This window comes from Cricetulus griseus, chromosome 4, assembly GCF_003668045.3.
Source record: "Cricetulus griseus strain 17A/GY chromosome 4, alternate assembly CriGri-PICRH-1.0, whole genome shotgun sequence".
NCBI lineage: Eukaryota > Metazoa > Chordata > Mammalia > Rodentia > Cricetidae > Cricetulus > Cricetulus griseus.
This window is the reverse complement of record NC_048597.1, coordinates 123,499,725-123,512,698: the sequence shown is the minus strand read 5'-3', so window position 1 is coordinate 123,512,698 and position 12,974 is coordinate 123,499,725.

Below are 12,974 nucleotides of genomic sequence, written 5' to 3'. Positions count from 1 at the left end.
CTGGAGCTGGTTACCCCAGTGACTGGAGTGGATTTTCAACTGTGATCTCCCTGACATCTTCTTTCTTTACCTGGGGCTCACTGAAAACAAAAACAAGAACATGCAAGCATCTTGTAGTTTATCATCAGATATCCCTCTCTCAGAATTGGTCTTTAATCATCACCCATATGTGTTAAGTGTCTGTGTGGCTGTAACTGACCTATCTGGTAGGAATGGGCATATTCTAAGGAGACACTGTGTCCCCTCATCAGCATCAGATTATTGAAAAAAATAGACCCCAAGAAACTAGACTTTCCCTAGGATGCTCTTGCTTGGAGCAGGAGCCGGATCCTTGGATGACCTGCAGATACAACTTGGAACTGAGACACTGGTGGGCACCTTCACAGAAGATAACTCGGGAGGTCACTGGATCTCATTGTCCCTCTTCCCAGTACTGAAGATGGATGACCAAACCTGGTTTGTTAGGATTCAAGCTTTGACCCCTAAGTCCACTCATAGTCTCCTTCTGAGCATTCCAGTACCCAGTGAGATGAGAAGGCTTTTAACATCACAAGCACCCTCAGAAAATGTGTCTAATAAATAGTCTCAACCACAGTCTTCGGTGTATTTCTAGATGACTAGTTTTATATTTCCCTTTGGATGCATCTAAGAATTTCGCCATATAGCTAAACAGGTATGCTTGCTTGCATACAGATATGAGGACTTTGGGGCATCTATAAGTTGAATTAATTTATATGACCTTAAGTCCAAGATAATATCCCTGTGTGCGAATACCTTTGGATCAATTTTTAAAAATAAGGAAACAGACAGATAAATACACCTGTGACTGTATTTCCTTGGTACCATAGTGACATCTTGTGGAAAAACTTGTTGAATCCACGTTGTTCTGAGTACTTCAAAAGTAGCTTTTCTATTTACAAAGGGAGAAACAAACTGAGTTCTAGATTCAAATTGGAATTTGAGAACACTGACATACAGACTGACCCTCCACAAGTTTAAATGTCACACATCAACTTCTGGTAAAATGACAAACTGTTTCAGAATCACGTGTATTCTGGTGCTGTAGGAAGAAGTGACCCTTCTTTCAAGTCAGTGCAGTGTGTGAAATCAATTGCCGGTGGGTTTTTTAGGGCCTCTGGGGGAGGGGGCTGGGGGGGCAGTCTGTCTGGAAGAGCTTTAGGATAATTTACTTTGAGCATATAGGAAAGTGCTCATCTTCTACACGCAGAGCTCGCAGTCCCAGGATATATATAGTCTACTTGCATTCCCCGGGACATGTCTCCCACGGTTCAAACAGTCCAGACTCACTGGGTTGTTTAGTAACTTTCTGAGCTCTCAGTATGGACAAGACCTCAGGAAAGATGCTTTGCTTTGCTTTGCTTTGCTTTGCTTTGCTTTGCTTTGCTTTGCTTTGCTTTGCTTTGCTTTGCTTTGCTTCAGTGGCACCTGCTGGCCTGATTCACTGGCTAGAGCAAGTGGCTTACCGAACATGATGGTTGACTTCACCCACACAGTGCTGAGTTTTCTTATTCTAACTTTTGGGGAATAGTTTGTCATTGTGGGAGGAGGGGGGAAGACAGACAAGTCAAACACAGACCTAGCTGTTTTTTTCTTCTGTTCCCATGTTCCTGTTTTCTTTTACATTTCTTTCTTAATGTTTACTAAATTTTTGATTATGGGGAGGTGGGGTGTGTGCATACGAGTGTTGAGTACTCTGAGGACCGAAGAGGGTGAGTAAAAGGCAGCTATGAGCTACCCAGCGCGGGTGTGGAATCTGACTTTGACTCTGGTCCTCTGCAAGAACAGCCAGTGCTTTTCATATCTTGAGGGACACCCTGGGATACAACATTTTCTTATTCTGTCTGATATAACATATAGGTTTGCATGTTATACATTCATGTTTGTCATCTGACTTATATTTAATAGTGTGTGACTTTTTCCAGGTGTAGTGGTACTAGCCTTCAATTCCAGCACTCAGGAGGCAGAAGTAGGTAGGCCTCTTTGAGTTTGAGGCCAGCCTGATCTACAGAGAGTTCCAGGCCAGCCAGGGTTACACATAGTGAGACCCTGTCTCAAAAAACAAAACAAAACAAAACAAAACAAATGAACACACACACATACACACTATATGTTATATTATGTGTTCATTGCATTAAGTTTGAAAGAAAAGAAAACATTCTACTACATTTTGTCACTGTATTTATCTCTCAAGTCAAACAAGTATAAAATCTACTTTACTAGTCACTTACTACTTATGTCCACTAGAGGGCACCTGAGGACTAAGTGAAGCATGTATGCTGTGACTAAAACACTTCTATTTTAAAAAGACAATGGAAAAAAAAAGACAATGATACCGTCCATCAAAAAAGCTCATTGTATTTCATGGCATAGATAGTCAAAAATTGCTTGATGATAGTTTTATAATGAAGTTAGTAAATATGCATAAACTTCCTGTTAAAATGTTAAATTAAAACACTTCCTTTTCTTTCTATAACAATACAGCAGCTAAATCTGTAATTAGAATTAAATTTGCAAATGCCAAGCATAATAATGGCAATTACACATCAAATTGTATTTGCAACTGCACCTGCCTACATTTTGAAAGTTGGTGTGCAGTTGCAAACTGACAGCTGAGAAGGAAGAGAATTTAGCTGGGAAGTCTGTGGCCAGGTCTATGGTAAGTCTCTGCTGTCGTCCCCTCTCCTCCCCCTAGTCTTCCTTCCTTTCCCTCCTGTCTGATTTCCTTACCCCCTCTCTCTTTCCCTCTCCCTCTCTCTCAGTCTCTCTCCCCTCCTTTCTTCTCTCCCTCTCCCCATGTCTCCCCTCTTCTCTCCAACCTTTCTCCCCTCCCATGTCTCTTTCTCCTTCCCCTTTCTCTGCCTTGCTCCTTCTTTCTCCTGTCTCTTTCTTTTTACCTCTCCTTCCCTCTCTTCTTTTCCCCCTCCCTACCCTATCACCCCCACTTTCCTCTTACTGGTTACAGGGCTCCCCTCGGGGTGGGATGGCACAGTCTTTGTTCTCTAGTGAACATACATTCAAGAGTGTTGGAACTTGTTCATCTGTGCTTGTGTGATGGTTTGGATATTCAATGTAGTTTCTGGCATAACATAATTGAGTCTTGATTCATTTAAAAAATATTTATTTACAGGTGTGGGATGGATGGAGTTCCCAAATCATATGGGTTTCCATTTTCTTTATCTTTCTTTGTATTGCAATTGCTTAGAGCTAGAAACACAGCCACAAAACCTAAGCCAGATGGAAAAACCAAGCCAAAGGCCAACTAAATCCTGATTGCCAACAGCTATTTGACCATCTTTTATTAATCTGTCACACAGAGACAATGAGCACACACATTGACCAAACTCCTCTAACATCACAGATACCTGGAGCACAGTAGGAACAGAACATTTCAGCAAACCCAGCCAGAGAGGGGCATGCAGCTCTTGGTTCCACTTTCAGCATTCGCTGTGTGGTTTAGTCAGCCTTCACCATGTATCTCTACCAATCTGGAGACCCAGAGAATAGAAGGGCCTCCGTCCTCAATCCTCAGTGACACATCAAGACTGTACTCAGGAAGGACCAAAAACCTCCAGTGGTATTTCCCCTTTAAATGTGTGATTAGGGGCTGACCCACTTTTAAAGGGAAGCCAAGTGAACACCTCAGAATGATGACGTCATCCTTCTGTCCCCATGGTGCTTGTGTTCTGACCCTCAGTCCTTCCTATTAGAGACAAAGGGATCTTGACACTCCAGCCTCGGTCCTATCAATTTGCTCTCAATACCAAGCTATCCAGCAGCTTCTAGGATAAAATGAACTACTCACGAAGAGATCATGGGTTGGGCACCAAAGCCTAGGAAAGCTGGAAGGGAAGAGCGCAGCAGAAAGTGCTATTTGATGACCTGTTCCGTTGTTTATTTTCCCTGTAAATACAGTTGCTGCTCAGACTGTGCCTTGTCTCCCTGTATACACCAGCCCTCACAGGCAGTTTGGTTTTAGTTATACACATCAAGTATTTGTGTCTGGTGAGAGTTGAGCTCACCAGCTCCCATCAGAAGCAAGCTAAAGAGAAAGCAGGCCAGAGCTTCCCATAACAGTGACTAAATGGAAACACTCTGGGCGGAAATACCACACAACACAGCATGGCCCTTGGCCTACTGGGAGACAGAGGAGTGGCCCACACAGTGATGGTACCCAGAAATGGGGACGGTATCTATTGTATCCTAAAATCATTGTCCTAAGGGCATGGCTCCTTCTACAAAAGTGAGGCAGCCAGGCCACACCCGGGAAGTGTTGTCCTGACACCCCTGTGGCTTGTTCTGAATTCTAGCTCCCCAAAATCCTTTTCTTTTACACACATTACTCTTTATATATCCCTTTGGCTTCAGTACTCTCCAATATGGTCCTCTGACCACCAGTGCAGTGGTCAAATCACATAACCAGAGCCAATCCCTGAACTTTGGTTAGCCTTTTCGTCACTGGACAAATAACCTGAGAGGAATGATTTAAAGGCAGGAAGGATGTATTTCAGCTCCCACCTTCAGATTTCCACCCATGACCATTTGTTTCCATTACTTTGGGCCTGAGGTGAGACTAACCGTCATGGCACAGAGAACATAATAGATCAAAGATGCTCCCGTTATGGTGCCCAGGTAACAGAAAGAGTAATGCCAAGAAGCAAGGCCAAGACATACCCTTCCGTGGCACACTCCCAGCAAACCCCTTCATCAAAGTAGGCCTGCCTTCCACAGCACTGCCTTCTGCCATCTGCTAATAACTCTCTCATGTTTGAGTCCATCAAGGGATTAAACCACTAAGTTCTGCAGTCCCACCCAGACCTCCATATGTGCAAGGCTACACGGTGGCCCCTACAATCAGGGCATCTTTACAGAGCACGCACCAAGCTGCCTCATTGAGACTTTAAAAAATAAACCATTTGAATAAGCTTTAACGATCCCTGCCCAGAGCTCACACTTCTTTTCAGAGCTTGAAACATGAACAAAACTGGGGCTGGAAAGATGGCTCTGTGCTGAATAAAGCTTGCTGCTCTTACAAAGGTCCCCGGGTCAGTTCCCAGCACCAACATGGAACAGCTCACAATTGCCTGTGTCTCCAGCTCCAAGAGATCCAACACCTCATCTGCCCTTCAAGGGAACCTGCATTCATGTGCACATGGTCATGAATACTTGATCACACACACATATCACACATGCTCACGCACACGCACACGCACACACACACACACACACACACACACACACACACAAACCACAGGAGTAGTAACTGGGGCAATGGCTGTAGTTAAGAGCACTTGCAGCTCCAATTCCTGCTTGGGGCTTCATTTCCCAGCATCAGGAGGCTAGCAACTACTGTACTCCTGATCCACTGAATTCAAAGCTTTTGGTCTCCATAAGCCCCTGTGCTCATATGGTACACATACATTCAACCAGCCCCTCTACACACACATAAAATAAAGAATAAAATACATATAAAAATAAACCAGGAAACATGTCTAGTGGGTGTCCTAGGAAATTATTTTGTTTATAGAAGGTGTTTAGCACAGAAAATGCAATTCTAAGTAAACTTTGCCAAAAATGTAGCAATGTCTTCCTAGTAAATGCTTGATCACCATGTGTGCCCCATGTGTGTGACTCTCTTCCATGCTTTCATAGCACTGATGACCTAAATAATCAGTTTTTATTTGAATCATCTCTGACCTAAAATTAAATTCACAAATGAAGTTGCCAAGGCATAATCCCTAGACCCAAATCAGGTCATGGCTGAACTGACAAACAAAACCTCTGAGATTCTAGTGAAAGCACTGGACCATGGACAGAGCAGGCAAACCTCCCCACTGCTGATGACTGGTTCTAAACAGTAACCTCAGTGATGGAATGCACAGAGGGCTGGTTCTCCCTGGAAGATGCTATTGGTATCTGCCAAACACAGTGGCTGTGCTCCACAGCACTTCCTGGGGCACGGTCAGGATGGGAATGGTGGCACAATGACCCTCAGCAGCTCCCGGGGCTATCTCCTCCTCTAGATGCTATACAGCTTTTCCTTCCTGGGGTCAGCACATTTTCCTTCCTGTCCTCTTACATTACATTTACTTTCAATTGTAGACTGAGTGCTTCAAAGTGTCTTAATGACACTCCCAATTATGGTGTCCACATTTATTTTCCTTTGGGGGGAGATTAGTTACTTACTTACTTACTTTCTTAGTTAGTTAGTCAGTTAGTTCTGAAAAGGTCTTACTATGAAGCCCTGACTGACCTCGAACTCTGTGTAGAAGAGGCTGGCCTGAAACACACAGAGATCTACCTGTGTCTGTCGCTTGTATTCTGGGTATAAAGGCATGGGTCATATTCTCACCTATGTCAAGTGCAACAACAGATCACCAGCTGCATCCTCCCTTCCCCCTGCTCACATCTCCTTCGGCTCCCACAGACCATCCCTTCCTATCCTCCTTCCCGCCATTCATCACTATATTCCAGCCCCCACCCCCAGCAGGCACCTCCTCCTCAACACCTGCCACACAAGCTAGAAAACCAAGTAGGCTGCTCACAGACCTCCTCTCTCTCTCTCTCTCTCTCTCTCTCTCTCTCTCTCTCTCTCTCTCTCTCTCTGGTTCTCTCTGTCTGTGTCTCTCTCTATCTGTCTTTCTGTATGTCTCCCTCTCTCTGTCTCTCCCAGGGCCAGATGATTTCAGCACATAATTCTACCAAAGCTTCAAAGAGCTAACACCAACACTCCTTAAATCATTCCACACAATAAAAAAAGGAAAGTTCCTAAATTCTTTTAATGAAGCCACAGTCACCCTGACAAAGACGCAACAAAGAAAGACAATTACAGTCCAATTTCCCTCATGAACATTGATGCAAAATACTGAATAAAATACTGGTAAACTAAATCCAAGACTACATCAGAAAAAGATCATCCACCAAGATCAAGTGGACTTCATCCTAGAGATGCAACGATGGTTCAACATATGAAAAGTTGCCAATCTACCATATAAACAAACTGAAAGAAAAAAAAGACATGATTATCTCACTAGATGCTGAAAAAAACCTTTGACAAAATCCAACACCCCTTCATGTTAAAGGTCTTGGAGAGATCAGGGATACAAGGGACAAACCTAAACATAATAAAGGTAATATACAGCAATCCAATAGCCAATATCAAATAAAATAGAGAGAAAGATAAAGCAATTCCACTAAAACAGGGAACAAAACAAGACTGTGCACTCTCCCCATAGCTATTCAATACAGTACTTGAAGTTTTGGCTAGAGCAATAAGTCAACTGAAGGAGATCAAGGGGAATACAAACTAGAAAAGAAGAAGTCAAAGTACTGCTATTTGTAGATGATATGATAGTATACTTAAGTGACCCCAAAATTTCTACCAGGGAAATTTCCACACCTTCAATTTAGTGACTGGATACAAAATTAACTTTAAAAAATTGGTAGTGCTCCTATATACAAATTATAAATGGGCTGAGAAAGAAATCAGAGAAACAACCCCCTTCACAATAGCCACACAATTAAGAAATTTCTTGGGGTAACTGTAACCAAGCAAGTAAAAAACTTGTAGGATAAAAATTTCAAGTCTGAATAAATAAATTGGAGAAGATATCAAAGATCTCCCATGTTCATGGATGGGTAGGATGAACATAGTATAAATGCCCATCTTAACAAAACCAATCTACAGATTCAGTATAATCCCCTTTAAAGTCCCAATGCAACTATTTATAGATATTGAAAGGATAATATTCAACTTTATTTAGAAACACAAAAAACAAAGCTAGCTAAAAAGAAATCCTAAAGAATAAAAAAGACTGCTGGAGGTATCACCATCCCTGATTTTAGTAATAAAAACCATATGATATTGGCATAAAAACAGACAGGTTGATCAATGAAATGAGATTGAAGACCCAGAACTAAATCCACACATTTATGGACATTTGATTTTTGACAAAGAAGCCAAAATTATACAATGGAAAAAAAGAAAGCATCTTCAACACATTGTGTTGGCATAACTGGATATCAGTATGTAGAAGAATGCAAATAGTCCATATCTATCAAAAAGACCTTATCATAAAACCATATACATTGAATCTGATAGAAGAGAAAGTTTGGAGTAGCCTAGAACACATTGGCACTGGAAAAGACTTTCTGAACAGAACACCAATCATGCATGCACTAAGTTTGACAATTTACAAATTGTCATGAAACAAAAAAGCTTCTGTAAGGCAAAGAACACTGTTAAGAGGACAAAATGGAAGCCTACAGAATGGGAATATATCTTCACCAAACCCACCTGACAGAGGGCTAATGTCTAAAATATATAAAGATCTCAAGAAACCAGACATCAAAAAGTCAAATAATCCAACTAAAAAATAGGGCACAGATTTAAACAGAGAATTTCCAACAGAGGAATCTCAAATGAGCAAGAATCACCTAAAGAAATGTTCAATATATTTAGCCATCAGGGAAATACAAATAAAAACAACTCAGATTCCATCTTCCATCTGTCAGAATGGCCAAGATCAAGAACACAAGTTACAGCTCATGCTGGAGAGGATGTGGAGCAATGGGAACACTCCTCCATTGCTGGTGGGAGTGAAAACTTGTACAGCCATTGTGGAAATCATTATGGTGGTTTCTCAGATAATTGGGCATCAACCTACCTCAAGACTCAGCTATACCACTCCTGGGCATATACCCAAAGAACACTCTGCCATACCACAAGGACACATAATTCACTGCATTTCCAGCCAAGTCCAATCAGTGGCAAATGCTCATCTTGATCTACTTCCTGCCTGCATACCTCCTGCCTACATCCAATCAGGGGCAAGGGTACATCCTGGCATATTTCCTGCCATGTATGATCAAGCACATCTGATGCAGATAAGTCAAACAAAGTTGTTTAGGGGAGTGAAAACATGTGGCTTATTATCTCCTATAAACCATAGCCTCCAGAATTTCTGTCCTTGTGCAGAGGCATCTTGGTTTTGTGGTGAGACTCCTAACAGTGAGAACAGGGCTGGCACTGACTCTGTTGCCTGCTTTTGGGACCCTTTCCTCCTACTGGATGGTCTCCTTCAGCCTTAATAGAAAAGGAGGTGTCCTTGATATACTATGGCTGGCTGGTATCCATGGGAGGCCCACCCATTTCTGAAGAGAAACAGGAGTAAAGTGGATGGGGCAGGGGTGGGGAGGTTGACAGGGGAGAAGGTGGGGGAGAATAGGGAGGAGAGGAAGTAGGGGAAACTTTGTTTAGCATGCCTGTAGGACTTTCTTCCTTTTACATGATATGTATTCATTTCTTTTCTGAAAGGAAGGAGGGAGGGGCAAAATGTCAGAGATAGGAGGAGAGAGAGAGTAAAGAGGAGGAGGCGAGGAAAAATCAGGGCGAGAAGAAGGGAAGTATAAGAGAGAAGAAAAGGAGGAGCAGGGAGGGAAGCAGACAGGAGGGAAAGCAGAGAGAGAGTAAGAGAAAGAGGAGAGAAGAAAAAGGGCAGGAAAATGAGAGGAAAGGAAACAGAGAAGGGAGGGGACAGGGGAGGAGAGGGGAGAGCAGGGAGCGGGAGAGGAGATTAAAGGGAAGGAAGGGAGCTTTTTCCATGATGCTTCACAATTCTCATCTGTGTTTGTCTTTCTGTTTTGCATATATTGGTTCTCCATAATAACGGGCTTTGTTATAACATCTTAATGCATGTTTAGGATGCATTTTATAATACCCCCAACCCTCTCACCCACTCCAGTCCCAGTGATCCCCTTCCTTTTCCCACCTTGTCCCCTATTTTCTTTCTTTCCTCCCTCCCTCCCTCCCTCCCTCCCTCCCTCCCTCCCTCCCTTCCTTCTTTCCTTCCTTCTTTCTCTCTTTCTTTCTCTGTCTGAATTTTGTGACCCAGGGAATTTTATTTGTTTTCTTTTTTCTTTCACAAGATCTGAGTGAGGAGTTATTTAAAGACCATGTACAATACACCCCCACTCCCAGCATCTATACCACTGAGGAAAATGTCTCTCCCTCCCCCGGAACTTTTAACCCCCTATAGACTCCCCTCCCCATTCACCATACTATAATTCTAACCTTAATGCCATCACAGCAGGCCGTTCCACTATCACCACAATACGGACACCAGCTTCCTATTGTTATAACAATGCTGGGGAGAGTGCCACACAGCAACACATTCAGAACAAATGAAGAAAATAAAAATCACCACAAGGACGTCTCACAGAAAACTACTGTGTGTGGTAACATTTTGCTCATGGATAAAAATAATAAATCTTCTCTTGTTTAAATGACAGGTGACTGAGATTGTTTACTCATGCTTTGGGAAATCCTGTGTAGTCTAGAATGAGGGAAAGGATCAAAGACAGAGATTACAACATAAATCCTTTTCAGCTAGACAGGAGTTGGAATTAAAACCTCATGTTTTCAGAGATGTTTTTGTGGCAAGAAGTGACATAACACTGTCTTTATTGCAGGCTGCAAATTCAGTGCTCACATGAACATTTTCTGGGCAACCACAGCCTGCCTGCTTGAGCATGACCGTCACTGCTACCCTATTAATAAAGAAAGGAAGGAAGTGGGAAGGAGGGCTGAAGGGGCAAGGAAGAAGTGGGGAGGAAGTGAGAGAGAGTTTAGTCACAACTGATATGACGCTGGGAAAGAATTTAGGAATAACTTATTTCAGCTACATCATCTTGAGGGAAATAGCACTGTAATCAAGCCATTACAATTATCCATGACCTTATGACTCTGTAATGTCAGAATAAGTTACATTCTGTCTGAGCATGTGCTGTTTGTGTAGAGTTGGGAGGTTTTCCAGGACATGAGGCTTTTTATACTAAAATCAAAAATGTCAGGAGCTACATCAGTTATCACCTGCTGCATAACAAATTGTCCCAAAACTCAGGGGCCAAAAGCAATAGTTACTGAGTTATCTCAGTTCCAAAGGATCATGAACCTAGGAATGACTGGTTGGTTCAGACCCAGGGTTTCTCATAGTGTTACAACAATGTCTCTAGGTTTCAATCAACTGAACTCTCAACAGACAAAGATTTGTTCTGAAGATGTCTCACAAATGTGCTTCCAGCCTCATCAACCTCTCTTCACGATCTTCGACAAGATTTCTTGGAGCAAATCACCAACACAGAGACAGACGCAATGGTGGCTCCATTATCCAATGACAAAAGTGGGGTACCATCCCATGCTCTGTTGATCAAACCACCAACCTTGGGACAGTATAGAAGATAACAGCTACAAAACAGGCCCAACAAATGAGGCCAGAGTCCAGGAAGCGGAAGAAAGGGACCTGTGGGAAGGATGTGGTCACTGTCCCGACTTTCTCAATGCTGGAACAAAATGCTTGACAAGTGCAACTTCAGGAAGGAAATTTGCTTTGGCTCACAGTTTGGGGGTATTATGGCACAGAGGGAATGGAGAGGATGTGGCCGCAGCTGTCACAGCAGGTGCAGGAGGCAGCTGTCACCCTGCATCTGCAGTCAGGAAGCAGAGAGATGAGTGCTGGCTCTGATCATTTTCTTCACTCCATGACCTTGGCCCAGGAGATGGTGAGTCTTCCTTTCTTGGGCAAATTTCTCCAGAAACACCTTCACAGACATGCCCAAAGGTATGTCTCCTCTCCTCAGTGACTTTAAATCCAGTCAAGTTGAGAATAAATCCAGTCAAGTTGTCACAGGAGACAGTTCAAACAGCTCAGGAAATGAAAATGCTCAAAAAGCTCCTTATGGTTCATATAATGTTCTTGAAACATCTCACAAATTAAGATTATTTTAAAATACAATGGTGTTGAAGCATAACTTCTCAACCCACTGGTTTTATTTCACATCTGTTGTTCCTGAATTATTTACTACCATCCTGACAATGCTGTGTGAAATTATATTTATTCAATCTTTCACCTATTAAGCATTTACTGAATATCCATTATACCCCAAGTCATGTGCTGGGCATAGAGCTGACTATGAATGAGACCAAGCAACTGCCTGCAAAGAAGCAAAGAAACGGGTAACATCGGACATGGTGCAGAACAAGGGGTGATGTGTGAAGGTGTGCTCAAGGGTGGCTTCCTAACGAGGATGATGTCATGACTTAAATCTGCAGGGAACCAGAATCCCTCAGCAGGGAATTGCAGAGGTGTGTTCAGGCGGAAGGGACCTGGCAGAGAAAGACAAAGACGTGTGGTCAGCATTGGTCCTTCAGGGAGTTGAAGAAAACTGACTCGAAGATTATGCCAGAAGGAAACTGAGAGGTTCACGGAGAAGAAAGGAGGCTGGAGATGACCTTCCGAGGTGCTGCATCACCAGGATATGTGACACTTGCATGTGTCATGCTGTGACCACCACATCTGGTAATGTAGTCTCAGAACTTGTGGACACCCAGGTTCCTGGCCACACATTTCCCAGAAGGCCAAGTTTCACTGTACCAGGCCTGCTTGATATCAGGAAAGAGAAACATGTCATTTACAACTTGCCAACAATGTTACAATTCTTGGCCAAGTTTAGACGAGTGTCTCTTGAAAGAGTTATGGGCATTGCACTTGCATATAATCTTTCATCCCCAAGTAGAAAGATATTTACAAATGGTGTCTAGCAAAATAGAATTGGATATATTTGCTGTCCCCAGAACACTTTGTCTGTTCTAAACAGCCCATCACAGCGCATGTCGCCTTGGCAACCCCAGGGCTCCAGGAATACACTCTCCAGTTATCCAAGTGCTTATCATTGTACTCTGGCTGTCTCCATCTTGGATGACAGGCCTTCTGTTCCCTGATGCTCACCCGGCATGACTTCACTAATTTGCTCCTAGGCAAAGAATTCCTCTGGATCACCTATTAGTTTTATTTTGAGCATAAAGGACACTGTGTGATAGAAACATTACTTCAGGCAATTATAGTCATTAGAAATGGGAGTGCGACAGGCATGGTGAACCAATCCCTCCATTGGGTGAG